At 48.2% G+C, this 27,753-nt stretch overlaps 1 long non-coding RNA gene across 1 annotated transcript; it reads left to right on the forward strand.

Moving 5' to 3' along the window:
• The first annotated feature begins 809 nt into the window (after nucleotides 1–809).
• Nucleotides 810–24,152, forward strand: LOC142574006 (uncharacterized). Its single transcript, XR_012826386.1, has 2 exons — nucleotides 810–887; nucleotides 23,983–24,152. It is a non-coding gene; the product is annotated as an uncharacterized LOC142574006 (long non-coding RNA).
• Nucleotides 24,153–27,753: the final 3,601 nt, after the last annotated feature.

Here is a 27,753-nt window from a genome sequence, read left to right on the forward strand (position 1 = left end):
TGTTTGCTTGAGCGTGCACGACACGATGCTTGATGATTTAGATAGTAAGTGTATGTTTGCAAGTTTATACCGCCGATGAAGCTACTGTCCTTACTTCATATAGCTGTCGACTAATTTTCTATCGCAATTGATTCTTCACCTTTCGGGCAAAAGTGCAACTGTTAGTTATTACAGAAGTCTTTTGCAAGTTATCCATTCTAACCTTGAACTTCTTCTACCACCACTGATATAAGTGTGGAAGTTAAGCCTCCGGCTAACAAATGTTACTTCACGGTGTATTTAATTCATCATGACTGAACATAGCTGCAACTTATAATGCGCCAAATATTATTCACTGCTTGGACATCTCCTGAAAAGATTCAGCTGATCCTCGATATGTTTCTGAAGTTGATACTGTATCGATTTCCGGTGTTTCTGTATAGTTAACTTGCGCAAACTAGATTTTAAGTGTGCGTTGTACGCACAGATGACGTTGAGATATTATTAATAAAGTTTCGTATGGTTGGCGCTTGAAAACCTTTAGCTATGTATATTGAACATAAGAACGCTTTGTATATATAGTGTATCTCGAAACCAGAACGCAAGGAAAGTAAAGGTTAATGTTGCCTAAGACGCGCCTGAATAATAACTGCAGCGACAAGGAAGCCTGCCGTACTAGCACTATTGACGTATTTGCTTCAAATTTAAATGCAGTTCCATTCATGTGGCGTAAGCGTTAAGTAGCACTTTTGCTTTCGATAACTTTGGCTATTGGTCATTTTTACCACTTATACCTGTGTTTTTTTCTTTTTTGTTTTGTTTTTTGTCAGCACCATGTTTACAACAGTTGCCAGTTTGCCTGCGAGGGCGATGAAGCCTTTTTCTTAGACGGACGCCAGTTATGTTATGTGAGTAAATTTTTACTTGGGAGTATTAATAATAAAATAGTACTTTATTTCATCCAGCGTGAAAATTTCCAACGTCTAAACTGGGTTTTCATTATGTCTGTCACCACTGTAGAAGAGACAACTAAAAGAAAATGTGTTCGCAAATTTTCTAATGACGGTGTTCCCACTGTCAAGCGGTTCCCACTTGTTCACAAACGCTGCTAACGAACCACTAAACCATCGCTGAATTAATTTTCTCACTTCACTCGGGTCAATTTCACAAAAGTGGTTATCTGAAGCACATAAAAGAGACAGGCTCAGCGGCGCGTAGTCATTGCTTGCACACTGCCGATCGACTGCCAAGTTCCCCTTCATATGACCTAGTAACCACAATCATACAACCAAATAAATGTTCACATAGGCAGCAGACAAAAATGATCTTGACTTGAACGTTACTGTGCACTGCGCAGTACCGGTTGTCATTTCGGGCACTTGTTAACGGGAAATTTCTGCCTAAGTGTTATCGCCTCGGGTTATCGGTGATATGGTGCTGCAGTATCACAGTCGTGCATTTCCCTGTAGGAACCAATCTAATGTGAAGTGGGAAGCGAAGAAGAGCCTTGAGTATGGCTTAGGTAGTAATTTGTTATTTCTTACGCTGGGGGCGGGGGGGGGGGGGGTTGCACTGGGTTTCGTATAATTGGAAGGGGTGCATTAGAGTGGGGTTGCTTAGAGCAGTCACAGAGTCGGGGCTACTGAGTCTGTGGTTCACACTCTGCGAGGGATTGATCAAGAAGTCGGTGGTTCATGGTGTTGAAAAACTAAAAGCTGCAAACATAAAGCAAAAATAAAGCTGGAATTGTACAAACAATATTAAGGCGGAACAATTTATATATATATATATATATATATATAGTAGAATCTCGATAAACGGAAATCGCTTAAACGGAATTGCCGCTTAAACGGAACAGTCGCCTGTAGTTCGGTTGGTTTTGTATTCACATAACGGAAAAAAAAAACTTTCGGTAATCGGAACTAAAATTTCCGCGTCACCGTCTAAACGGAACCGAAAAGGAAACTTCTTGGCAGACCTATCGTCAGTTTTTTCCGGTTCCGACTGTTCCTTGTTTTTAGTCGTAAGCCTCACCTCGTTGGTTGTCAGCCGTGTTTGCGGAACGAATGAGCAGTTCTTGTGTTGTGTTAGCACAGGTCTTATTCTAGTCGTTCGTCAGTTCAAGTCGCCGAGGTTACAGGGCTTAGCCCCCACCGCCTCGTTCGTGCCGTTGTGGTGCCATTCGTGCTTCATTGCCGCGTTGGCGTTTTCTAACATCGGTGGCCTGTAAGCGCTCGCGAAGTTGAGGCCTAGCCTCTGTTGTTTCAGTGGCGGCACAGAAGCGTGCACACCATGCGCTTACGTTAGAAAAGAAGATGGACATTATTCTTGACTTCGAAAGTGGCTCTTACACGAAGTCGGCGCTCGCGACGAAGCACGTCGTCCCGAAAAGCAGCTTAACGAGGATCCTGCACGACAAGGAGAAGCTACGGAATGTCTTCGAAAGTTCGCGATTCGGGCTCCAGAGGAAGCGTCTGCGACAAGGCGACCACGAAGAACTAGAGAAGTGTCTCGTGTTGTGGCTTAGGAGAGCCCGGAGCCAGAACATTCCCATCAACGGACCACTAATCCGTGCCAAAGCAGAAGAGTTTGTCCTTCAGCTCGGGGTAACAGACTTCTTATGCAGTGAGGGCTGGCTGACAAGGTTTGAAGACAGAAACGGCCTCGTTTTTCGCGCCATTGCAGGAGAAGCCGCAGCAGCTGATGCGACAGCGTGTCGCGACTGGCGTGCAGGGCGGCTTCCGGAGATTATGCGTCAATTCAAGGACGATGACATCTACAACGTAGATGAAACCACGCTTTTTTTAAGCTCCTGCCAACGAAATCGATGGCTTTCAATGGTGAGAAATGCACAGGTGGCAGACTGAGCAAAGAAAGACTGACTGTTCTTGTAGAAGCGAACATGTCCGGCAGCGACAAGTTGAAGCTGCTTGTGATCGGGAAATCAAAAAACCCTCGCTGTTTTAAGGGCATAGCTAATATGCCCGTGACTTACGAGTCAAACTCAAAAGCGTGGATAACGCAAGCCCTCTTCAACAAATAGCTGCACACCGAGGATGCGCGATTTTCGCTGCAGAAGAGGAAAGTACTTTTCCTTGATGATAACTGCCCTGGACATGGGACTGTAACAGGACTGAAGTCGATTCAGTTGGAGTTTCTCCCGGCCAAGACCACGGCACTGTTGCAGCCCATGGATAAGGGAGTTATTCAAGCCCTGAAAGCCCGCTTCCGCAAGGGTCTCCTGCAGAGGATGCTGGTGTGTATGGACCAGAATAAGGAGTACAAGGTGGACATTCTTGGCGCCATTCATCTTATTGCCGATGCCTGGAGGCAGCTGACTGCTAATACTATAGCAAATTGCTTTAAGCACACGGGATTTTCTTCGAGTGACCAGGCATCCGACTTGCAGGATTTGCCTGAATGTTACGGTGAAGATGCCCTTGAGAGGCAGGAGGTAGTAGAGCAGTGTGCTTTAAAGGAAATCCATCTGGACCTTGATGAGTACGTGCACATCGATGGTGATGTTGTGACTTGCCCTGAGAATACGGTGGAGAACATTGTTGCTGAGGTGTGTGATGAAAAGGAAAGTGAGCCAGAAGAGGAATCTGAAGGCGTAGCTATCGTGGAGCCTACCACACTTCAAGGAGCAGGATCAGCTGTGAAGTATCTCAAAAAAATTTTTCATGAGAAAACCAGAATCTGAAATGTTTGTCCAAAGCTTAAGTGCCATGAAAAAAAACGATCCTAACGATGCAGTTCCAAGGACTCAAACAAAGCAAAAGTGGTGCATATTTTAGTGCACAGTGACTAATTGTTGCCAAATAAACTTTGTGAGCGCTGTACCAAAACCTCTTGCAGTTTTCTTCCTTTCTGAAAAACTTATCAGGTACATTCACCTTCTAGTGCTTAGAGTTCCATAAAATGGTATTAAGAGCGCACGCACATAAATCTGCACTTTTGCACAGCTCTCTCAGTAAACTGAACTCCTGTTAAATGGAACAAACATTTTCGGTCCCTTGGAGTTCCGTTTATTGAGAGTCTACTATATATATATATATATATATATATATATATATATATATATATATATATATATATATATATATATATATATATATATATATATATATATATATATGCCGTATTGCCGCCAGCATTGCGAGAAGAAAACGACGAACGACATATCCCAACTGCGTAGCCGCCACACCGCGAGCGGCAAGCAAAGCACCGCAAGGCAACGCTCGGCCGGGGCTGACAGGCCGGCGGCTCGTGCGCGAGAATCGGACGATTGGCACGCGACAGGAGGCGACAAAGAGGAGAACGACGTTCGAAGAAGCGTAGGTCGAGGAACGCTTTGTTGTTGCTGTTGAGTATTCCGTAGGGTATTGTTGACGGGCAGAGGTTCGCCCAGAATAAATTAGTTTTCCTAGAAACGGCTGTTGTAACTGTTGGTTACATATCTGGTGGAGGTGCGGGGTATGATTCCAAGCTCCACACACGCCAGGGAAGGTAGCCCGGATCCCGGAAATTTGGAGCCAACGGAATTAACGCCTGTCCACCAACGCACGAGCCGCCGCATACGAGATGAGGCCCCCAAGTTTGGTCCTCTCGCCAATTCACCAAGGGCAGCGGCGGCAGTCAGCCTAGATACCAGTGCGATGGCTACCCAAGTAATCCCTCCTCAAGTCGTCGTTGACTCGCCTCGGACGCTAGAATCCTTTCACGGAGACACATTCGAGGATTCCGAGGACTGGCTCGAAAACTTCGAGCGTGTCGCCAGGTGTAACGGTTGGGACGAGACAAAGAAACTCCGGTATGTGTACTTCGCGCTGGAGGAATCTGCACGCACGTGGTTTCAAAACCACGAAGCGTCGTTATCATCGTGGAACGACTTCCGACGAGAGGTGTTAGCTATGTACCCGAGCACGGACCGCAAAGAGAGGGCTGAAGCCGCTCTTCAGGCGAGGAACCAGCGGAACAACGAAAGTGTGACCATGTACATTGAAGACATGACCCACCTCGTCCGCCGAGCCGACCCAAACATGGCTGACGACAAGAAATTGCGGCACCTAATGCGCGGTGTGAAACAGGATCTCTTTGCCGGCCTGGTTCGTAATCCGCCCCGCACTGTAGCTGAATTTCGATCAGATGCGACGACGATGGAGAAGGCGCTGCAGCAGCGTGCGAGGCAGTACTACAGAGATGTATGCGTCGCATCATTTGACGTTGGGTGAGGAGCCCTCCCCAACAATATGGGCATCCTACGCGAAATGGTGAGGTCCGTCGTCAGGGAAGAGCTGCAGAAACTGCAGCTGGCCCAAAGCCCTCCTACGGTGTCCTCACTTGCTGATGTCATACGCGAAAAAGTCCGGCAAGTAATTTGTGAGCCAGAGCCTCAGGTACTGCCACACGCACAGCCAGAGCGTCAGCCGCGCATATCGTACGCCCAAGCTTTACGTCAGAACCTAGGACGCGCCGAGTTTGGACGAACGGCCACAATACCCCAGGTACTTCCTCGCAATGTGCAGCCCATGCCAGAAGGAAGCCCACGTAAAAGCGATGTATGGCGCACTGCAGACCGGCGTCCCCTCTGCTACTAGTATGGAGAGGCTGGTCACCTATACCGGGAATGCCAGTATCGCCGAGTAGGACTGCGCGGCTTCTGTGTGAATGCGCCTTGCCCTCGAAACGATGAGCGCCCTTATGAGATTGAGGCATTTTTATCTACGCGCCAAACTGTTAGGAACCCCCAGCAACACGAACCTCGATCAGCAGCGCCTATGCGTTATAGGTCGCCCAGTCCGCGTCCCGCTTCCATTTCACCGAGGCGTCGCTCCCAAAGTGCGCGACGGGAAAACTAGAGCCAGCGACCTGTGGAGGCAAGGCCGCTGACGCCCGGAACACCGAAGGCCCTCCATCGCCAATCCGACAAGACGACGGCAGTGAAGAAACAACGGACAAGTGCAGTGATGACGCCGTTACTTCCGAGTTGCGCGTCATCATCGACGACTTCGAAGTGACTGCGTTGATAGACACTGGTGTGGACTATTCAGTTATTAGCAGCGTACTCGCCAGAAAATTGAAAAAGGTATTGACCCATTGGACCGGATCTCCAATACGTACAGCGGGACGACATTTAGTCGACCGCGTAGGAATGTGCACAGCAAGAATCGGAATTAGAGGCTTTACATACGTCAGTAGCTTTAGTGTTCTCCCTGAGTGTTCCCGTGATCTGATACTGGGCATGGACTTTTTGCGAACGAATGGCGCAATTATCGACTTGCAAGAATCACGCGTGTTGTTTTCCACAAGAAATGCTGTTACCATTTCTGATACAGAACAGCCACATATTTCCTCTCTCCGTATTGTGGATGAAGACGTGACGGTGCCGGCACGGTGCAGTATGAGTGTCGTTGTAAGGAGCGACGTATTTCGTGACTATGAGGGACTTGCAGACGGAAATATCGGGCTGCTACTGGAAAAGCAAATATGCGTGGCAAGAGGCCTAGTTCACCTGCGTAACGGATATGCGGACGTCCTTTTGACTAACTTTGGCAATGAGGCACAACAAGTGGCGAAGGGAACAGCCATAGCGTCTCTTCATAACTATGCACAATTTGCGGATGTGTCAACCCTCGATGCAGCATCACCAGCTTCTGCAACCTTAGACAGTGTCCTTACCTCTATCGACATTGACCGAGAGCTGTCATCACTACAAAGAGATGAGATTGTGAACTCAGGTCACAGAGTTTGCAGAATGCTTTTCGACTTCATCGAAAGTCCGTCGTACTCCCGTCGCAAAACACCGCATTGTGGTAGAAGAACCTGCAAGACCAGTTCGCCAACACCCGTACCGAGTAGCTCCAAAGGAAAGAGGAGCGATAAGAAGTCAAGTACAGGAAATGCTCAAGGACTATGTAATACAGCCATCCAATAGTCCGTGGGCATCTCCAGTAGTCCTAGTCAAAAAGAAGGATAACACCCTACGATTTTGTGTTGACTACAGGAAACTCAACCTCGTCACGAAGCGGGATGTTTATCCACTCCCCCGCATCGACGACACTTTGGACAAACTACGCAATGCTTACTTCTTCTCTTCTCTTGATCTCAAAAGCAGATACTGGCAGATAGAAGTGGACGAGCGAGATCGCGAAAAAACGGCATTTGTGATACCGGATGGTTTGTACGAGTTTAAGGTGCTTCCATTTGGTCTGTGTTCTGCGCCAGCCACATTTCAGCGGATGATGGACACTGTTCTCTCCGGACTGAAATGGCAGGCGTGCCTCGTCTACCTTGATGATGTGGTGGCCTTCTCCACTACATTCGAGCACCACGTGCAGCGACTGAGAGCAGTTCTGGATGCTATTCGCACGGCGGGATTGACCATAAAACCTGAAAAATGCCACTTTGACTTTCGCGAGCTCCGCTTTCTCGGACACATTGTCAGTGCTGAAGGCGTCCGCCCCGATCCTGAGAAGATCACTGCAGTAGAGATGTTTCCGAAGCCAAGGGACAAAAAAGCTATTAGAGTTTCCTGGGACTGTGTGCCTACTACAGGCGTTTCGTAGAAAAATTTTCTAAAATTGCCGAACCACTCACGCGACTGACAAAAGAAGATGTCCCTTTTGTGTGGGAGAAAGAACCAGAAGACGCCTTCTTTGAACCACGACGGCGTTTGCAGAGTCCTCCTATACTTGCCCATTTTGATGAAAATGCCGAAACGGACATCCACACCGACGCGAGTAACGTTGGTCTCGGTGCCAAACTTATTCAGTGGCAGAATGGAGGAGAAAAGCCATTGCGCACGCAAGCCGTACCTTATCGAAAGCCGAGACAAATTACTCAGCTACAGAAAAGGAATGCCTGGCGGTTATATGGGCCATCAGTAAGTTCCGGCCATACTTATATGGCAGACCGTTTCGAGCCATCAACGACCATCACTCATTGTGCTGGCTGGCGAACCTCAAGGACCCTTCTGGAAGACTCGCTAGATGAAGTTTGCGTCTGCAGGAGTATGTCATCACGGTTATTTACAAGTCCGGTCTCAAGCACAATGATGCTGATTGTTTATCACGCGCACCAATCGAGGCTACGTCACCTGAATACGAGCAAGATTTCCCATTTCCACGGTGCGAGCGGTCGCATTTTGCTTCGGCTCCTGCATTTTTCCTATTTGTGCCTACCCAATCGCTTCAAGAGCCTGATTTCCTGCCTGGACCTATGTGAGTGTTATCGGCACTTCTTGACAGTTCCTTTAGCAACTCCGACGTCCCTTACGCGAGCCGCAGCCCTTTTTAGGGCTCTCGGCTGACTGTCTCGCTGCTGGGCCTAGCTCCGCCTAGCATGGGCGCAGGGACGGAGCGCGATGGCGCGCGCACCTGGCGCGAGATCCACAATAACCTCTCGAAACAGCGTCGGCATCCTTCGCCACCAGCATACCCCACAGTGGCTCATAGGACTCAATCAAGAGCAGAACCGAAGCCCCCGCCGCTGCCGCGCAGCGATTATAAAATCATCCTAAGAGTTCGTGGGGGCCTCAACTGCGCTGGAATCCATGCATGCATCCTCAGACAAGTCATCCTCAAGGCTGCCGGGCTCCCCATCACCGACCGCACCAGTTCTGACCAAATTCGTGTCAACACCATCAACAATACCGTTCTAATCAGCACACCAGACATGGGACGTGCAGATCTCTACCACAACATCCAGAGTCTGCAATTCAATGGTAACCCTTACGAAGTCGCCACCCATGTGGCCGATCCCATCGATACCTGCAGAGGATGCATTCACTTGCCCCCAGATTACTCAGAAGATGACATCGCCTCAACCCTCCGCAGATGCAACCCAACATTGATTATTGGGGGTGCACGACGCCTGGGCAATACTGAAACCATCATGGTCATATTCCAAGGCGAAATCATCCCTTTCTACGTCAACTACGACGGCTGTTCACTTCGATGCCGCCCCTTCAGGCAGAAGGTAGAAGCCTGCACCCGATGCCGCGGGATTGGTCATCGCCAGGACGTCTGCACTAATGCCACGGACACACTCTGCCCCAAGTGTGGAAAGAAAGACGCACCCATGGACCACGAATGTGACCCGATATGTGTTGTGTGCAACGGAAACCATCAAACCGGCTCCTCACTGTGCAAACAAAGGTTCAAACCGCGCCCTAAACGTCCCAGGCACAAACAAGACACTTCAACCACCAACCGAACTCCCAGTCTCGACCGCACTCGCGACTCAAGCCGGCGAAGAAGTCGGAGCAAAAGCAAGGACCGCGGGCCTGGCTATGCAACCCAAGACGTCGCGTGGCCAGCTCTATCATCAAGCCCTACTCTCGCCAACTCCTCGCGCAACCCACCCCAGGTAAGCTGGGCTAAGGTAGCCTCTTCCAGCTGCTCCTCAAACCATACTGCTAATAACGAATCCCTCCTTGAAGAAAATACAATTCTAAAAGCCGAAATTCAAAGACTTAAATTAGAACTCCAATCTCGTCACCCCTCTACTTCAACCTCTGAAGCCCCTCTCTCTAACACGACCCTTTCGACTCATCATCCATCAGCCCTATCTGAAACCTCTTCACACCGCCCCATGGACACTAGCCCCTCCACTGAACGGGAACCGCCTCACCCTCCCCCCAGCAAACGTAAAACTCCGAGCACTCCGCGATCAGAGGACACCCTAGACGAGACAATCTTAAATTATAACGACAGACTAACCGCTTTAGAGACTAAATTCCATAATATACTCACTGCAATTGAAAAAATCAATACAGATTACACAGCCAGGAATGAAAAGCTCGACAAATTTATTGAATTCGTACAAGCACACATCCAACAAACTACAAGTTGGATAGCTGGAGTCACCGCGAATCATCCTAACATAGTTGCACCTGCTCGATCCGCCTCCCCACCAGCTCCGCTTAACAATGGCCAATAACCCGACCCGCTCCGAGTTTGAAGTGTGGCAGTGGAACTGTAGGGGGTTTCGAAAAAAGAAAGCACACCTCCAGCAGTTTCTAGCCTCCTCTTCTAATCTCCCAGCTGTCATTGCGCTTCAGGAAACTCACGGACTAATCAGCTTCCCAGGTTATAATGTCTATCAGAACAATAAGGTCTCCCGGCCCGATACGGCAATTCTTATGCAAAAGCACCTCACTGCCAATCACTCCCAATTCGACAGCGTCGATATAGAGCACGATTTTCTAGAAATTATTCCTCGCAAGAATAATGCACCTGGCCTTTACATTCTCAATATCTATAGTCGTCCACAAGACAAACATCACCGCTTTGACTCCCTTTTCGCTCAAGCTATTGCCGCTGCCACCCACCACCCCCTCCTAATCCTTGGAGATTTCAACGCACCCAACCATTTGTGGGGTCACTCCGTTTCTACTCCTAAGGGCAGAGCCCTATGGATCCACATACAAGACCACAGACTCACATTACATAACGACATCGATGCACCAACCAGGCTAGGCAATAGCGTAGCTAAGGACACCTCCCCCGATCTTACGCTTACACACAGAATCCAACACGTCACATGGCACAACTCACAAGTTAACCTCGGCAGCGACCATTACATCATTACCATCACACTACAATTCAAACACAAACCCTTTGCACCCAAACGCCTCAGCCTTACCAATTGGGATAATTTTCGAAAGGCCCGCCAGATATCAGCTCCCACAAACATTCAAGACATTTCAGAATGGGTTCAGCAACTACACGTAGACGCCCAGACGCACACTACCACTCTGCCCCCCGAAACCGCTCTCACTACGGTTGATTCCAAGCTTCTACACATGTGGGAAGCCAAACAGTCTCTTCTCAAACGGTGGAAGAGGCAACGGTTCAACCGAAAACTAAGACTCAGAATTGCCAAATTAGACCTCCAGATCCAGGAGTACGCCACACAACTGGCCTGCCAGCAGTGGGGCCAGGTATGTGAAAGCATGCATGACAACCTCGATAACAAGCGCACATGGCAACTCTTGCGACACTTATTAGACCCTACCACATCGCGCACACACCACAACCATAGCATAAACAAACTGCTACATGCACACAAAAACAATCTCAACGGATTCTTCGACGACCTCCGCCATAAACATCTGCCTCCCGCTCAGAAGTATGACATGCCAAAATATACTGGCGAACCCAACGACCTACTTAGCGCCGCTATCACGGAAGCAGAGGTTCGCCATGCCCTCGCCACCCTGCGCACAATGTCAGCACCAGGCCCCGACCTTATTAACAATAAAATACTCCGCAATCTAGACGACAACTCTGTCACAGCCATCACGGCATACTTCAATCACTGCTTTGACACTGGCACCCTCGCTAGTTCGTGGAAAGATGCCAGGGTAATTTTTATCCCAAAGCCAAACAAACCTCTCAACACTTCTAATCTCAGGCCTATATCACTAACCTCTTGTCTAGGTAAAACACTCGAGCACGTCATCCTCAACCGACTCAGTAAATATATGGAGGACAACAATCTTCATCCATCAGAAATGGTAGGTTTTCGAAAATCTCTCTCATGCCAAGATATCATGCTTCGAATGAAGCATGACATCATTACACCCAATAGCAGTCTAGATACGCAAGCAATTCTCAGTCTGGACCTCCACGGCGCCTTCAATAACGTTTCACATTCCGCCATCCTCCGAGAGCTTAATCTCATTGGGGTTGGCGGAAAGACATATGACTACATATGTACCTTCTTATCCAACCGTACCACAACGATACACATAGGCACAGAGCAATCCCTTTCATACGCTTTAGGTAGCTACGGCACGCCCCAAGGCTCAGTGCTGTCCCCTTTTCTTTTTAATCTTTCTATGATGCCGATGGCGCAAGCATTGCGGTCTATTCCCCATCTCAAGTTTTCACTCTACGCCGATGACATCACTCTTTGGACGACTGGCGGCTCCGACGGAAAGATTCAAGACACTCTACAGGTCGCAGCAGACGCCGTCGTGGCTCATGCCGGGGCTATGAATCTCACATGCTCCCCTAAAAAATCCGAGCTGCTACTTCTGCCATCCCACCGGGGGAGCGGAAAACACATGTCTAGCATAGATGTAATCCTACACCACATCCCCGTTACTAGAGTGGACAGGCTCCGGGTGCTCGGTTTACACATTCAAAGCAACCGGCTCAACACATATACTCTACATACACTCCAGACCACAGTCGATCACACCCTGCGTCTTCTAGGAAGAGTCTCCAATAAACATGGCGGACTAAAGGAGGCCGAACTTCTCCGCTTGATTCAGGCCTTCGTTATCAGTAAGATTACATTCGCAACACCATATCTACATTTCCTTAAATCAGAATCAGATAAGATCGACACCCTTTTACGCAACATATATAAATTCGCTCTCGGTGTCCCCATACGTACCTCCACTGAAAGGCTAATGCTTACTGGAACTTTCAACACACTTTCTGAACTCACAGAAGCCCACCTCACATCACAATATAGCAGACTTTCCAACACCGCAACAGGTCGACACATTCTACAAACTCTTGCTATCACTCCGGCACCCATCATCAAGACTAAATACACCATTCCATATCACATACACGAGAACCTCTGCATCCCCCCACTTCCTAAAAACATGCACCCTGTGCATCACACACAGCGCAGGAGGCAGCGAGCAAAGGCTCTCCAAAAACAATTCTCCACCTCTAAAGACGTGCTCTATGTTGATGCAGCCGAATATGGGAACAGAAATCATTACGCAATATCAATCATTAACTCTCATGGGCAGGTCGCTGCGGCCGCCTCCATTCCTGGCTCGTCCTCGGAGGAGGCGGAGGAAGCGGCCATAGCCCTGGCCCTCACAATTCCAAATTCATCAATTATCGTTAGCGACTCCAAAGCAGCCATATATAACTTCGGAGCGGGTAGGGTCTCTAAGCCAGCTTTTTCTCTCCTCTAGGCTCATCCTTTCAATCAAACTGTGGCATTAATCTGGACTCCCGCGCATGCGGGCCTTGCCGGAAACGAGGCGGCTCATGCCAGTGCCCGAGGATTTACAGTCCGGGCTCAGGCATCAGATGCGTCGGACCTCGCCACGGAGGAGGCGCCGTTTACAGCGCGGGATCGACTTATTACTTACCACGAAATCTGCACACACTACCGATTAGACCGCTTAACCTTTCCGCCACTCATGGGCAAATCCCCGCGTAGGTGTGAAGTTCTGTGGCGACAGCTGCAGACTCGCACCTTTCCGTCCCCTTACCTCCTCCACCGCATTCATCCCGCCATTTACCTTTCTCCCTCTTGTAAATTCTGTGTATCTCCCAGAGCAGACTTAAACCATATCATGTGGGGGTGCCCTAAGCACCCCCTTCCCCCTTTCCTCAAGCAATTAATATCTAGTGAGGAGCAGTGGGAGGCTGCCTTGCGCAGCTCCAGGCCCGATCTTCAGGAGGCCATCCTGGAGTGGGCTGAGAGGATAAAGGAGGCCTACTTCAAGTAGTTCCTCCCGCCACCCTCTATTCCATTGCCCCCTTCCCTTTAAAGAGGGATAAATAAAGTTTTTCATCATCATCATCATCATCCCATTTCTTGGGGCTGTGAATATGACGGAAATGGCTCATCATCAGCGTACTGATCCGGAATTACTCCTGCTCATCGAGTACTTGGAGGGTCTACAAGTGAAAGTGCCTCGAGTTTTCGTTCGCGGATTGTGTTCGTATGTCGTTCGGAACAACGTCCTCTACAAACGAAACTTCGAGCACAGTGGTGAGACGTTTCTACTTCTCGTACCATCATCGCAGCGAGCTGAGATCTTCTTCAGAAGCTTGCCATGATGACCCTGCAGCTGGCCACTTAGGCGTTAGTAGGACTCTGGCGAGAATCCGCCAGAAATATTACTGGCCGAAGTTGATGAATTCAGTACAGCACTATGTCAAGTCGTGCCGAGATTGTCAAAGACGAAAAACACCGCCACTAGGCACTGTTTGGAACTCAAGGAGATGATAGAGAGGCAGAATAATCAAATCAAGAGCCAAAACAATCAGATAAAAGCAATGATGGAGCGTATCGAAACGCTCAGCTGAACAAAGAACAGTGATAATGACGGTAGTGCAGTTAAAAGGAAAGTACCCAAGAGAGACACCACCAGCGCTGCTCCAGCGGCGACGAAGCTGATCACGTCACCGGCGTTGACGCAGTCAGTGACGCAAACTCCACAGACAGAAACGGCAGTGGTTGCCATGGAGGAAGAGAAGGCCGAGGCCGCCGTTCCTCCGACAATGGAGTCGGTCATGAGCATGCTTACGCAAATCTCCAGCCAAGTTTCCCAAATGTCTGCGCAAGTGAACAGTCTAACAGTAAGAATGGATAATGTGGAGGCCAAATGCAGACAACTCTCCGTTAGAGTCATGACGATGGATGCGAAAAATAAGCATCTCACCGTTGCCAAGATGAAATCATCATGGCTTAATCTACGGGTCAGGCCGCGAAAAGTTGGTTCCGTGCGCATATCTACCTTTCAAAAAGTAGAAAATGACGAAGAATAAAGGAAAGCACAAAGAGACTGCGACGTTATTTCAATGGAACTGTAAGGGTATTAGAAACAAGATAGGGGAGTTACAACTATTCGTTGATAAATTGGACCAAAAACCGGATATCATAGCGTTACAAGAGACCAACGGTCGGGCCAAGCTCGCGGGATACATTACGTATACGGACCCTAGCGAAAAGGGTACTGCGATCTTCGTCCGCAGCAACGTGGCGGCCACTAAGCACGTGACCGCTCAGCGAGGCTGCGAACATACGCTCATCGAAATTCACAGCAGAAGAGGGGGGGGGACAAGAATTTTTTCTTCCTGAATGCTTATTGCCGACCGTCCAGCAGGGTCATTGACATTGAAGGCATCATATTGGACTGCATTAAAGAAGCCAGAACAAGACCGATTTTAGTGCTAGGAGATTTCAACGCCGCCCACAAGATGTGGGGTTATAAATATTCGTCCAAAAGAGGAAACCAATTGGTTAAAGCTATAGAGGATCACGACATGGAGGTGGTTAAGGAACCGGGCGTACCGACCAGGACAGGCACTAGCACGGTCAGAGACACCACTCCTGATCTGACGCTACTTTGGGGGAAGCTCCACGTAACTTGGCGTAACACGGGGGAAAATCTTGTCTCGGATCACGATATAATTTGCGTAACCCTCGCGGGGACTGACATCAAGGCGAAACTGGGTCAAGCCAACATTACAGACTGGGACCGGTTACGTAGAAGCGCAGACAGTGAAGGCGAGGACGAAAACCAAGACACCAAGACGTATGAGGCGTGGGCCAAAAAGCAACGCGAATTTGTAAAGAAATTTACGCAGAAGATTACTACGACCACGCAAATTCCCTTCGTAGACAGCAGGCTTAGTCACATGTGGGCGGCCAGGCACGGTCTTACTCGAAGGTGGAAGAGGCAAAGACATAACAAGAAGCTTCGCAGACGTATACACGCGCTCAACAAGCAAGTGACCGAGTATGCGGAACAACTATGCAGGGAAAACTGGATGAAGCTGTGTGACGACCTGCAAGGCACACTGTCTACGCAGAAGACTTGGAAGCTGTTGCGGCACCTCATAGATCCGTTAAAAAGCAAGGGCGCATGCGCTCGCGACCTCACAAGAACGATCAACAGTTACGACGGGGACGGGGAGAAGCTCATTCGTGAACTCACAAGTAAATACCTCAAGACCGAGAAGAGCGGTAACCCGACTCACGAGTATGAAGGCGATAGCAACGTCGAGATGGACGAAGCCTTCACCGAACTGGGGCTGGTTGCGGCCATCGATGAAAGTAATCAAGGCAGCGCACCGGGAATTGACGGCGTTACATACAAGATGCTAAAAAATATGCGCGACAAAAGCCGAGCTAAACTGCTAAACCTCGTCAACACGTCTTGGGAGAAGGGTTCGTTACCAAAAGAATGGAAAGAAGCGGAGGTGCATTTCATTCCCAAGCCGGGGAAACCACCCCACGTCGACAATCTACGCCCCATCTCCCTCACGTCGTGTGTAGGGAAGGTGGTCGAGCGTATGGTGTTCAAGAGACTACAGATACATTTGGACGTAACTGATCAGATGCCACCGACCATGTACGGAGTCCGGAGGCACCTGAGCACGCAAGACGTCTTGGTGCAAATACACGAGCTGGTTATCAAGCAAGCGAAGACCCTTACGCCAAGAGCTATCCTGGCGCTCGATCTCAAGGGGGCCTTCGATAACGTCACACACGAAAGTATTCTCCGTAACCTGCACCAAACGGGATGCGGAAAGCGAAAATTAAAATATGTGCAGGATTTCTTAAGCAATAGAACGGCAACGATCAACATTGGAGAGGAGAAGTCGAAACCGATAGCCCTGGGAGACAGAGGCACCCCGCAAGCATCGGTTCTTTCGCCGCTTCTCTTCAACCTGGCACTCCTCCCTCTCCCGACTTTGCTTCAAGACATAGAGGGCATAGATCACGCTCTCTATGCAGACGATATCACTGTGTGGACGTCGAGGGCAGGGTCGGAGAGTTGGATGGAGGAGACCCTTCAGAGAGTGGCAAAGACCGTGCACGAGTTTGCTAAATCGTGCGGCCTCAGTTACTCGCCACAGAAGTCAGAGCTACTCGTCATCAAGCCAAGAAGAAAGAAAGAAGACCAAGAAAACGTACGCATCACCATCGACGGGATGACCATAACACCAACCACGCAAGCACGTATCCTGGGTGTCATCTTCCAGAACAATGGCAAGGCTGGGGCGTCGATCGACAAAATCAAAGTTTCAACAGAACAAATTTCGAACATGATCAAAAGAGTCACAAACAGACAAAGGGGATTGAAGGAGGACGATGTACTGACGCTTGTCCAGGCCTTCTGACGTCACGCATCGTTTACGCGGCGCCGTACCTCAAGTGACTGAATAAAGACAGGGACCAGTTGAACGTCATTATACGAAATGCAACCAAGATGGCGCTGGGCATTCCGAAGCATTCTTCGACCGACAAGCTTCTCTGCATGGCCAAGCACAACGTCGTGGAAGAGTTAATAGAAGCTCATCTCTCTAATCAAAGATTTCGACTCAGTCAGACGTCAGCGGGACGTCGCGTTCTTGCCAAGTTGGGCTGGCAAGAGGCTGAGCGGAAGCAAACGGGGCCGTTACCCAGGTTGTGGGCGCATAAAATCCACAGTAAGCCACTGCCTAGAAACATGAGGTCGGGTCGTAACGACGGCCGCAGAGCGGCTCGTATAGCGGCCTTGACGGAGACTTTGGGTCAAATAGTAGAAGAGGAAGAGGGGGTCACTCTCTTCACAGACGCTTCGTTACCCAAGTTTTCATCGAAAGCAACGCTGGCAGTTACGACGCGGGATGTGCTCGTAACCTGCGCCTCCATCAAGACGTCTTTTCCAGAGGTGGCAGAAGAGGCCGCGATAGCGCTAGCACTCGCGCAGCCCAAGGTGGGAAGAATTGTCACCGACTCGCAAAAGGCGTATAACAACTACAGAAAGGGGTGGGTGTCTCTTGCGGCACTAGATATTCTCAAAAGTAAACGCGACGTACTTGAAAGGAAAGTTGAGTTAGTATGGACACCGGCTCACTCCGGGCTGGAGGGCAACGAACTTGCCCACCAGTTCGCCCGAGAGATGGAACACCGGGTTGAGGAAGGTGAGCCACAGTCCATATTTAGTATACAGAGACATTACGAACCATTATAAGACGGAGAGGCGCCGTTACCCCGATCCTCACAAATCGCTTAGCAGAGAACAGCAAGCGATCTACAGGCAAGTACAAGCAGGATCCTTCCCGCACCCTTACCTTCAAAACAAGATGTACCCGGAAAGGTACGAGGAGGATTGTAACTTCTGCAAAACTCAGTTAGGCACGCTCCAACACGTCATTGGAGTATGCGATTTCATCAAGGCGATCCCCCCACCTCTTACCTGCCCCGCTACCCTACCCCATCCCTCATCCACCCTTACCGAGCGATGGGAGACCTTGCTAACCAGCACCGCCCTGGAAGACCAGCTCGTCCTGATCTCCAGGGGCCAGGCGGCTAGGGAAGCATGTGGGTCCCGCGAAGGGGGAACCACTTCCATCGACGGCGTCTAAGAAGATGTCGAGCTCGGCTCAATAAAGTTGTTTTTCTCTCTCTCTCTCTCTCAAACCAGCAGCTTTTCTGCAACCGATACAGCCACCAACAGCGCCATTTCAACAAATAGGAGTGGATTTATTTGGATCATTTCCCGTTTCAACCTCAGGAAAGCGGTGGATTGTGGTAGCAACCGATTATCTGACCCGGTATGCAGAGACCTCTTCTCTTACAAACGGAACCGCCATTGAAGGGGCTCAGTTTTTGTCACACACATAGTATTACGACATGGCGCACCTAAGGTACTCATAACAGACGAAGTAACAGCTTTTGTGGCCCGTTTGATGCAGTCTGTTATGAAACTAACACATACTGCTCATGGAAAAACCATAGCGTACCATCCACAAACAAATGGCCTGACTGAACGGCTCAATAGAATGCTCGCTGACATGACCTCGATGTACGTGGACATCGAGCATCGGACATGGGACAGTATTCTACCACATGCCACCTTTGCGTATAATACTGCAGTACAAGAAACGACACATTTCCCGCCATTTGAACTTGTTTACGGTCGGACAGTAACGACGACACTAGACGCGATGTTACCTGTAGACAACAGCACCGAAGACGACCCTGACGTTAGTGAGTACATAGAAAGCACAGAGGCAGAATAAGCACGGCAGTTGGCAAGGTACCGTATCATACAACAGCAATACGTCGACGCAAACAGGTGCAACCTAGGGCGAAGAGAGGTACAGTACAACCCCGGAGACAAAGTGTGGGTATGGACGCCTATACGTACGCCCGGTCTTTCGGGGAAGTTACTGCGCCGTTACTTTGGCCCCTACAAAGTACTCCGCCGGTTAAGTCTCCTAAATTACGAGGCAACTCCTGAAGGCCAAGTCTGCTCCACACTACGCAGGACTCGCCCTGAGGTCGTACACATAGTACGAATGAAGCCATACTATGAAAGGCATTTATCAACAGAAGTTGCACATACGATCAAGCCTAGCACCGGCCATCTCTGACCACTGTCCTTTTAAAGCAGTTGGCCTCTCTGGGCCTTTCCTACGCATCGGGACGATGCTTCTTCGGAGGGGGCTAATGCAGCCAGCATTGCGAGAAGAAAAGGACGACCGACATATCCCAACTGCGTAGCCGCCACACCGCGAGCGGCAAGCAAAGCACCGCAAGGCAACGCTCGGCCGGGGCTGACAGGCCGGCGGCTCGTGCGCGAGAATCGGACGATTGGCACGCGACAGGAGGCGACAAAGAGGAGAACGACGTTCGAAGAAGCGTAGGTCGAGGAACGCTTTGTTGTTGCTGTTGAGTATTCCGTAGGGTATTGTTGACGGGCAGAGGTTCGCCCAGAATAAATTAGTTTTCCTAGAAACGGCTGTTGTAACTGTTGGTTACATTATATATATATATATATATATATATATATATATATATATATATATATATATATATATATATATATATACATATATATATATATATATATATATATATATTTATGTATATCTGTGTGTGTGTGTGTGTGTGTGTGTGTGTGTGTGTGTGTGTGTGTGTGTGTGTGTGTGTGTGTGTGACGACAATATGTGATCTGATGATCATATATGCGATGAAAATGTATATTTTGCAAGAGGAAAGCACATTTTCAGGTGTAAAATGATTTATATACAATGAGCACTTTTGATAATGGTCTTATCTCATTAGTGGTGCGACTCACAGACTTGGCACTCATATAATCATGGACCAGGTATGACTAGATAGCAGAAGACGACGAGGCCTCTTGTTTATTCCTTAATGTGCCCTTGTGTACCTGAACGTAAAATGAAAATTAAAAAATAGCTTGCTCTCCCGTAATCCAGAGCAGATGTAAGCATGGAATGGCAAGCACCTGAGCAGATTGGTTGGAGATGATACAAGCCACAATCTTAGAATGGCTGTAGTGCATGTTCGCAACGGCACACCCTACCACACCACACCGCACCACACCACGCCACGCCATACTGTGCATTGGCCTACGTGCACGCTGTCCAATTAGAAGACGAAAACCGGCTAAGGCGTCACGACAGGCCACGAAAGAGGCCCGAGAGACAGACTGTACTTCCCAGCTAGAGAAAAAGCGCCTGAAGGAGTAGAACACAAGGAGAAGAACACAACGTGGTCCCATCTCTTAAAGGCACGCAAAACCCGTGCCGAAGAACCCAGGTACCTCTGGCGTTCAAGAGAGCACATGCCACGCAATCTGAGCGCCAAAGGATGACAATGTAGTGTATGGTGCCCTGTATGTGCCTTTTGAACGTCGCTATCTTCAACGTAGTAGTAGTTACAGCTTGAGTGATATTCTGTACAAACATTAGGCAGAATTCGGAAGCAATATTTTTTGTAATTTGTTTGGGAAGTAACTAGCGTAACTGGTTGCTCGGATGATGTCGTTTTGCTCTCGCAACTTGCCCGGATGTTCTCGCTTGAGTGTCCGCATAACGGCTCTGGCTTCTAGTTCAAGGTCACTTGAAGGTCGCCGACAACAGGAGCTAAAAACATTTCATGCTTAAGACACAAGGAACGGCATTTTTAGGACACTTTTAACGTTAACAATTAAAGGCAATTTGTAAGTGCTGTAAAGTTATTAAAAAAATTTTGTTCTTTGCAGCAGGTTCGAGTTGTTCAATAAGGTTTGTTATCTATTTCTTGTTTTTCAAAATGAAAGAGGACGAGGAGGAGTGTTGCTTGTTCAATTGGTCCATGGCTACGTTAAAGCTTATTTTCAACCACAAAAACAAGTATTTTATATTTTCAGGGTTTATCTTCATTGTGACGAGTTGAAATCATTCTGTTAACTCGGTAAATCACCTTATGAATATTCTCGTTCTTGTTTCACACTCTGCAATTTTTCTCCCAGGGAACAAAGCTAGCTCAATTAGTCGTCTGCAGTGTATTTGCCTGGAATATCGTGGTATGAAGTTTAAAGGAAGAATGTATTTCTACCGGAGACGCGCAGATTTGCTTAATGGGATTCAATATATCAGACAAGTGACGATTTCCGAATGTAGCATAGTATATCGACATTCGAAAGAAACAACCAGGAAACCTGAACAACTCAATGTCAATTAGTATTTTAATGTGACGAAAAATAAACCACTGCCGAATAACTTACTATTATTAATTTTTTATAGCTTACAAAGTCTATGCAAGAAAAGAATGACTGATAGAAATTCCAATGCACCGCGAACCACCAAGAGTGTTTCTTAGGAACTAAGATAATTCACATGCGTGGCATATAGGAACCCCGTAGCCGCGCTATTGCGTACTTTATCGTCTGATTTTTGTTTGAATTTGCCTTATCATGGGATGTGTTTGGTGTTCGCCCATCAGATTGGATTCCCTTCAAGAGAGAGAGAAAATAATGCAGAGAAAGGCAGGGAGGTTAACCAGAGGTAGTTCCGGTTGGCTACCCTGCGCAGGGGGAAGGGTTAAGAGGGATAAAAAGAGAAACAGAGTAGAAGTGGGAGATAGAAAGAAAGGGAGACAAGCACGAACAAAGCGCGTACACTACAGAGCGGTAGGGGGCGGCATTCTTAGAGTCTGTCGTGAAGCCCCGTAGACCGCAAGAACCTTAACAGCGCGAGTAAGGCCTTCAACGCGGATGTTCTTTCGGAGCATTGGCCTACAGATTTTAGTTCTGAAAGTGGACGATTGTCCAGCTGGTCCAGTACTCTGCACATCAATTGTCTCTCAGCACTGTATCGCGGGCAGACACAGATAATGTGTGCGAGCGTCTCGTCGATGTTACATGTGTCGCACGTGGGGCTGTTGGCCATTCCCATGAGGAAAGCATAGGCGTTTGTAAAGGTAACGCCTAGCCACAGATGGTAGAGCATGGTCTGTTCACGTCGTGGTAATCCAGGCGGGAGGTGCATCCGTATGTCCGGAGACATGAACGCAACGGACACATGGTGAAAACATTTGAGCCCCACAGGATTCCCTTCAATAAAGGAAAAAAAGGTTATGGAGTAATAGTGGGGTAAAACTACGGGGTTCTTGCTTCACTCCAATGTTAATTTAATAATATATAAGTTATCAATTTATTTCTTACTTCATTTTATGTTCCGAAGCATGAGCGTCATTCTGCAAGGAGCGTTACATAACCGGAATGCCCTGAATAGCTCACAACTGCTTAGCACAGCAAACTTAGGACGGCAATCAATTTGAAAAGAAAAGCAACAGCCTTAATACAAGAACCCTGTTCCAGTAGCTGGTCTGAAAACTGGCTAACCTCCCTGTGTTTCCGTCTATTTCAGCTTCCTCCTCCTCCATTCCCTTGCTGGTCCAGCATCCACAGCATAGTGTTTCAATACCATCCAATACCGCCTGACGTTATGCAGGTGAAGGAACGCGGTTAAGCTAATGGCACACTTTCATCGGCTGAAGCTAACCGCTTTCGCATGCATTGAACCGGTGCCCCAGGTCGCTATGTCAAAACCAACAGCCAGATACAACTTTTTTTGCAGCTAACGCTGAAATGGACGGTGTTCTAACTAGCTTTCGCAGTTCTACATTTAACCTAACCAGTATGACCAGTATTTTACGTCTGCGAACTAAATGCGCTTTGTCCCTGTACTGACTGTGCTAGGCAGAGAACTTGGCCAGGCACCGGTCATTCAAGTAACTTCTCTTATCTTATTTGCCACCATGGGTTGCCTGTCTTAGATGCAATATAGAGGCGTGGCCACAAATACGCTGGCAACTGTGCCCCACCACTCGATGGTAATGACTTGCTCGGAACGTGTCTAACCCCGCTCTTGCAACGCTGTTGTTGCTATCTCGTATAGCAAAACGTTACGCACAGCGCTGGCACGGGGTGTTTCCCACCACACACGTCAACAGTCGGCTTGCATGATCTAATCACTGTGATGTAACTCGATAATGGAAAAATAGAAATTATACAACTACTGGAAGATATTATCGATAACTGTTCGGCTATTTCGTTTAATGATAATCCAAAGAGATCCGGTGCATTTAATAATCTAATAAGCCATAAATGTGAGGAAACGATTGATAGGAGCGCTTTTAATACCGGTGAATTTGTGGGCGCTGAGTGGCGCCGCCAGCAGCTAGTCGGCAGCACTGTTCGGCATGTCGTCATTGGCTACATCGCGTACAAGCACGGGATAGGAATGAGTCAATTATACCCTTTTTGAGAATTTACCCTAACATACCACATCATAACATTTGGACGTTTCACTTCTGATTTAGTTGAAAAAAATTGCTGACCAGGTTTTATTAAAGAGAAATAGGCCTCCGAGGAAGTCTTGCACGTGCTTGGTATATTTAGTTGAGCATATCTTTCCGGGATTCTTGATATCAGAAAAATGAAAATAGGCTACAGCTTTCTGCAATTAACTTTTCGCTGGGAAACAGAATAGCCGAGAGAGAGTAGAGCAGCAAGGATGCTAGCCATAAAAGTTATTAATATAGGAAACGTTCGCTTCTTCACTGGTTGCTACCTACACTTGCATAAAATCCTAGTTCGACTTGGAAGCGTTGAAACAGCATTGAAACATTGAAGCATTGAAACATTGAAGCAATCAACAGTTGATGAAGGGCAGAAGCCTAACGCTGTAGCCATCGTATAGATACGGGGAATTATCTTCATTTTCGCCTAGCCGACGATGGCGAAGGCAATGTAAACATCAGCTCCAGCCTGAAGCTTCCCTCCTCTGTCAAGTGTTTATTACTTTATGCCTGCATCTTCCTGTGAAGCCTTTGTTTCTCTTAAAAGACATTGCAAATTCAATGTCATAGTACTCTTTTCTTTTCTTGGCACAATTGGCATATCATATATTTGTCTTTTTATCCTTTGCCTTTTTAATACCGCAGCTCCCCACTGAAACTTCCATGCCTAAAGGTCCTGCGCTTCCACTGTCACGCATTGCAAGTGAATCCCGACAAGGGGCATGTCGAGATGGTATATGCGTCCCCATGCCTGTGTCGAAATAATAAAAAATTGGAGCTGTTTTCTTTCAGAATAAAAAAAGCAATATATCAGGTATGCCTTTCTTTTCTTTCCTGAACTCGCTCTATCACACTTCTTTCCGAGTCGCAAATCATTCGTACGTATATTGACACGTCAAACAGAAACAAAATAAAATATTAAACTACGTATAATCTGGTTTCAACTGTATATTTTAATCCCTAGCGTTTGCAATGCAGTAGTACTCCTTTCAAAAGAGCGTATGAACCAAATCGTACGAACCACCTTCAACATGCCGAGAATAGCTCAGAGCACGTGCCCAAAATCAGCAATTGCATATATCAGTGCTTATAGGCACACTGTTCGGGGAACATTTATTTTTATACCGCCAGAAAAAAAAAACAAGAACAATACTATGAATAAACCTGAAAGCAGTGTCTGTTTCCATAAACATCTTATAAACGGTGCCACGAAAACCTCCATCGGTGGCACTAATCTGCGCATGACAAGTGAAGCAGACACATTGCATCTGACGCAAGAAAAGCGTGGTATGAGAAGCGCGTGCCGCACCGCATTCTCAAGTTAATACTTCATTGTGTATGCCTACCGCCGTGATAACTGTCTTTGATTTAAAGGCGTGCAAGCGGGACATTCGATGTAGTATACATTCCCAGCTCGCACTTGAGTATCTGGTGTTAACAAATCCTATATATAGTTATGCACCCACAGGACGTGGCTGTTTCTCTCCCGCTTTTCTTTGCCCGTTCCTTTGTTATTATTATAAAGTTAACTGCAATTTAAAATTATTACTTATATACTTAGTGGGGTTCTCAGCCGTGCTCTTGGGACAAAGGAACGACAACAGAGTAGTGCAAAGATTCCCAAGGGCATTTATTGCACCTTTCATAGACTAATTCCTTCTAGCCGAGATGCTATCCACAAAATATGCCGATGGGCACGCGACAAATCGCGGAAGTCCGACTCACAGCGACCGGATAACGAGCGAATATGTTCGTCACATGCCGGACACCAACGCCTGGTCGTTCGCGCGTACTGTCACGCGAACGATGGCGCATTCGAACGATCATGTTCGTCCATTCCGGAGAAGGCCTCACGATACGGTCTCGCAGAAGCATGGATTGGCGCACGCGCAGAACGTCCGCGCCGCATGCCAACCCGAGCCAAAGAGGAAGAGCCTTCTCCTTTTTGCGCCCAAGTAAACCGGCCGTTAGGTCGTGTTAGCAGAGCCGTGTACACTCGCACCATCTCTCGCAATGCGCTTCTACCAGACTGACTGCCGCTGGCACCACGCCACGTGGCGAAGCCGAATTCAAGGAGACGGGCGCTATGCGGGAAAACAACATATCAGGGGACGCGTTAGAGTCGCGCATCCTCATAACTTGCACAGTTCAATAATATACAGCCAATCTCCCCTTTGCATTCCTTGGTATCATTGTCTACAGTATCATGACATCACTATCACCATACTATATTATGTCCACTGCAGGACGAAAGCCTCTGTCAACGCTATCAAATTACCACTGACTTACAGCGGCTGACGAAATTTTATGCCTGCATATTTTGTTAATCTCGGCATGCAATTTTGATCTCTGCCCTCTTCGACTGCGTGTCCATTTTTTTCACAACCACTCTGTAACTCTAATAGACTGCCGAAGGCTCACCACAACGACAATCCGGAGTAGAAAAGAGTTCGATCAATTAGCCTATGAGCCGAGCATCACCTGGACAGGGCTGGAGAGCAAAGAAATTATTCTGATATGCAGTTTAAACGACTTTTCAATAGGAACCGGGTCCCCAGCTCCCACGGCGCATGGGAAATGTTTCATACCATCTGAGCCTCTCAAATGTTATATTCAAGCCCTTCAGATTCCTAATTATTCGTGTATCCATTCTTACAGGTTAATGCAGGCACGATAAAGAGTACATATAACATTTATTCCTTCACTGTATGGTAACAACAACACCACATATCACAGATAAGCTGACAAGGAGCGCCACATGTTACGGGTTATGCAAACCACTTCGACCGACCAGGTTTACCAATAACGCTCCAACCCTGCATCACATAAGAACTACACAAGGAGCCGAAGCACCACTCGCCTAAATATCCTACGTCCTCGCAGGAATGAAATGTAATTTGCGCTAAAGTGTGGGGTAAGCTTGCGCTTCAGATCATCTACTAATATCTTAAGTTCTGTTTCAAATTCAGGACACTCTAGTAAGTAGTGGCCAATGTCACCAAGATCAGTAAACAGCGCTGAACAGCAGGACGAAGAGAGGGACGCAGACCATAGCGCTGTACTGCTGGTACTCATGAACCAACCAGCCAAAATACGTACTCTTATGCAGTCACCAAGAGCTTGACAATACACACACGACGATAATGTGCTAATTCCTGTCTTTCACTGCCGCGCTGGACCTTGCGCTGTCCCAGTTCCGACGCGGTAAGAGAGAGTGGCTTCCAGTTCTTTCAAGTTCCTTAGTCACACAAGATTGGTTGCGCCGGAGACCGCGATGAACGGAAGTCACGTAAAATGGCCTCGTTTGTGTCTCTTTTCGCGTCCTGAGGAATCTTCTTCGTTGGCAAGAAGAGGAAGAGGAAGACATTGGCTTACCCGCAATAAATTCATAAGGGTGTTTTATGTCGCTTGTCGACGCTTGCGTCCGTGGCGTAAGTTGCTTTCATGCGTCCGTGGTGAACTGTCGTGCGTGGCATGAGCTCCCAAGGAGCGGATTTAGCTGCCCGACAGGGTCGTGGTGTCAGGTCAATAGAAAACCAGTCCAGCGCTTCCAACTGATTTTGCCATCACTGCCAACAGGTGCGTCCGTTCTGCACGCAGTTTTTTTTTTACATGGTGACGTTAAGGCGCGGCCTTACACAGTCCAACATTTTCGATACGCTATTACACGACTGTCTCTCATGCCACAAGTGGTTGCGCTTGGTGCATATCAAATGAACCATCTATGGGCGGTCACTTTCAAGGACTAAGAAGGAAAAGAGGTTCGCGCTGCAGGTGCTTTTGATGTAAAGGACCACCGCTGTGTGGTCGTCAACTTGTGTGACCGAAGCGTCTCCCCCCCTCCCCCCATATCAAGCTCTGCTGATTTCTTCCCGGAGTACCTGACGACAACGTTCGCACCGCTTTGTATTCTTTTGCAAAGATGATTGAGACCACCACCATCGACAAGTGGCGGGTGCAAGGATGGCTTCGCAAAGGGTCTACCACCGGCTCTGTCACAATGAAGCTGAAGGTGGGCGTCACCACCGAGGACTTGCCCCACCAGCTGCGAGTAACGGAAGAGGTTGCGCTCGTGCACGTGCCGGCCAAAGTTCCCCTCTGCCTCCGATGCCATGGCATCGGGCACATATGACGCGAGTGCCGTGTACCACGCTGTGAGCTTTGTCGTCGTTACGGCGCCGACGAGATCCAGTGCGTGCGAACCTATGCCACAGCGACAGGCCCAGCATTGAAGGAAGATGTCACAGATCACCTGATGGACGTGGTAGATGAGTGGAAGCCACTGTTAAAGAGTAAGTTGTCCAGTGCTCTGTGCCCCTGAAAAAGGCAACGCCTCCTGATGAAGTCAAGTCATCGGATTGCTGGAAAGACCGTGGGATGTCACGGCAGGACCAAATACTTGAAGAAAAAACAGCG

This window comes from Dermacentor variabilis, chromosome 3 (assembly GCF_050947875.1).
Source record: "Dermacentor variabilis isolate Ectoservices chromosome 3, ASM5094787v1, whole genome shotgun sequence".
Classification (NCBI taxonomy): domain Eukaryota; kingdom Metazoa; phylum Arthropoda; class Arachnida; order Ixodida; family Ixodidae; genus Dermacentor; species Dermacentor variabilis.